The sequence below is a fragment of the Saimiri boliviensis genome, chromosome 1 (assembly GCF_048565385.1).
Source record: "Saimiri boliviensis isolate mSaiBol1 chromosome 1, mSaiBol1.pri, whole genome shotgun sequence".
Lineage (NCBI taxonomy): Eukaryota > Metazoa > Chordata > Mammalia > Primates > Cebidae > Saimiri > Saimiri boliviensis.
Genome location: NC_133449.1, coordinates 179,365,933 through 179,369,020, shown reverse-complemented (window position 1 = coordinate 179,369,020; position 3,088 = coordinate 179,365,933). Strand labels below are relative to the sequence as shown.

At 54.6% G+C, this 3,088-nt stretch overlaps 1 pseudogene; it reads left to right on the top strand.

The window, feature by feature from the left end:
* The first annotated feature begins 545 nt into the window (after positions 1-545).
* On the top strand, positions 546-2,793 carry LOC101042097 (SURP and G-patch domain-containing protein 1-like; annotated as a pseudogene).
* Positions 2,794-3,088: the final 295 nt, after the last annotated feature.

Below are 3,088 nucleotides of genomic sequence, written 5' to 3'. Positions count from 1 at the left end.
AGGTTATCCTGCTTCTCAGCCAACAGGACTACTTAAAGGAGGAAAGAGCTGAAAGAGACTGAGTTGTGTGGTGGACGCCCAGGAAGCAACTCATCCTAGTCCAGGGAACTGCATAAGAGAGGGCCCAGTAGGAAACCTCTGAAGAGCTCAAGAAGAAGAACCTGAGAAGAGTTGGCTTCATCATTTCCAGTCCCACCCTGGTGCATCAGCTTTAACCATCCATATGTCCAGAGAACCTGAAGCTTCCTAGCCAAGCAGTGCCCTCCCCTACACCTCTGCTCTCTCCTACCCTTAACACTGGCAGTTCCAAACCAGCAGTTTGTGATTGGATAAGGAGGTGAGATGAGAGAGACCCAGGAACTCACCCTGTCCCTGCAGCCGCCTGAAACAGGTACAACCTGGGAAACAGGAGAAGAGGCGACCAAGGGCAAATCTTTTCTATCCCATGGTCAGGACATTCTAATTACTGAATTGTGAGTGTGTTCACATCTTAAAGTGACTATAGGATTGTCACATAAGAGTGAGTAGAGAGATTGTGGGATTGGATGAGTCTCAAGATGGACAACCGGGATTCTATAGAAAAGGCCTACTGGTGGTTTGGAGTTTCTCCCCCTAAATCTGGAAAAATGAACATGAACATCCTTCACCAAGAAGAGCTCAATGCTCAGAAGAAAGGGGAAACTGAAGCCAAAATGGAACAGAAAGCCAAGCAGAATCAGGTGGCCAGCCCTTAGTCCCCACATCCTAGCGAAATCACAAATGCACACAACTCTTCCTGCCTTTCCAACAAGTTTGCCAACGACAGTAGCTTCTTGCAGCAGTTTTTGAAGTTGAAGAAAGCAAAGACCAACACAGATGCCGGCCCCCTGCCCCCTACCCACTACGCCAGCGCACCCAGTGCTCCTTCCAGCACACTTATCCCCAGTACAGGGAAGGGGTCCCTCCTCATCAGCAGGCGTACAGGCCTGGGGCTGGCCAGCTCCCTGGGTCATGTGACGAGCTCTTGCAGTCAAGCAGCTGCTGGTGGCGCACCGTCTGAGTGTCTTCCAGTACCCCGAAGAGGAGGAGAAGAACTAGGAGCAGTGGCTGAAAATCAAACTTTCACTCCCAGAGGGAGTCGAGACTCGAAAAGTGATAGAGAAATTGGCCCACTTTGTGGCAGAGGAGTTAGAAAAAGAAGCTATGGAGGATTACAAGGATAACCCGGCGTTTGCATTTTTGCATGATAAGAATACAGGGAATTCCTCTACTACAGAAAGAAGGTGGCTGAGGTAAGAAAGGAAGCGCAGAAGTCCCCGACAGCCACTAAGAAAGTTTCACCCCCCCTAGAGGACAAAGAGGTCAAGAACCAGCCGGGCACGGTGGCTCAAGCCTGTAATCCCAGCACTTTGGGAGGCCGAGGCGGGTGGATCACGAGGTCAAGAGATCGAGACCATCCCGGTCAACATGGTGAAACCCCGACTCTACTAAAAATACAAAAAATTAGCTGGGCATGGTGGCGCGTGCCTGTAATCCCAGCTACTCAGGAGACTGAGGCAGGAGAATTGCCTGAGCCCAGGAGGCGGAGGTTGCGGTGAGCCGAGATCGCGCCATTGCACTCCAGCCTGGGTAACAAGAGCGAAACTCCGTATCAAAAAAAAAAAAAAAAGAAGAAGAGGTCAAGAACCTTGCAGAAAACTTGGCCAGGTTTATAGCAGGCAGGGATCCCGAGCGGAAACCATCGCCCTCCGGACCAACCACGAAAACCAGGCATTCGGCTTTCTGTACGAACCCAACAGCCAAGGGTACAAGTGCTACTGACAGAAGCTGGAGGAGTTCCAGAAAGCCAAGACGGGCTCCACAGGCAACCTCACGGCACACGACACGGCCTGAAACGCAAGTCCCCTCCTGAGGCCTGTCAGGGTCCTCGACCCCAGCCACCACCGGCCCCGCCTCGTACCCGCCTGCGCCGCCCCCGCCCCCGCTCGTCATCCCTGCTCCAGCCGCCCCCGGGAAGCCAGGCTCCCTCCGCAACCCCCGTGAAGAGAAAGCGGAAGAGCCGGTCGGGGGCCTGAAGAAGACAAGGCCGAGCTCTCACCTGCGGAGCTGGTGAGGGACGTGGATGCCTCTGCTTCACCTGCGTCAGTTCAGTACCTCAAGAAGCTCGCTATGAGCCGCGGAAGTCCATGGGGCCAGCGGGCGTCGCAGAGCTGTCGGGCGCCGGGAAGAAGCCGCTGGAGGAGCAGCAGGAGACGTACGACGTGATCATGGAGCACAAGCGGGCCCCGCAGGACATGCAGCTGCTGTGGGAGCAGACGGTGCACAGCACCAGCACCGCTGCCACAGCGACGAGGAGGCGGAGAGCGAGCTGGGCACCTGGGAGCACCAGCTGCGGCCTATGGAGACGGACACGATGAGGGAATGCGCCGAGCAGCTGACGGAGGTGGGCGGGCCAAGCGCTTTATCGGAGACTTCCTGCCTCCAGCCAAGCTAAAGTTTATGGAGACCTTCAAGGCCCGGAAGGAGGGCCGCGAGCCTGAATACTCCGAGTTCCAAGAGTGCAAGCTGACCGAGGAGAACTTCGGCTGCCATATGCTGATGAAGATGGGCTGGGCTCGGAGGGCCAGGGCATCAAGAACCCGGTCAACAAGCGTACCACCACGGCCCGGCTTCGGCTTCGGCACTGACTGGCCGGCTACGCTCTCCCAGGAGGACGCCGAGTACGAGGCCTTCCGCCAGAGGATGATGCTAGCCTACCGCTTCCGGTCCAACCCCCTTCCCTCCCGGAACAACGCCAGGCGGTCTTTCTACTGAGTGGTCGGGAAACAGGTACTTTCTGGAAACTGTCCCTGGTCTGTGCAATGTTCTGCCCTGCATTTCTGCCCACGCCTGCCGTTGTCATGAATGCCATGCTGTGTAATAAAGTCTCAGTGCTTATCAAAAAAAAAAAAGAAAGAATGAGTAGAGAAATCATGGGACTTCTAGCTAGAGTTTTCCTCCAGGGAGAGGAAGTTATCACCAAATGAAGTTTAAACACACAATGGTAAAATTATTTTTATTTAAGCTGTGTTTTTGTCGCAATCCAAGCACCACACTTGTTCAGCATAGC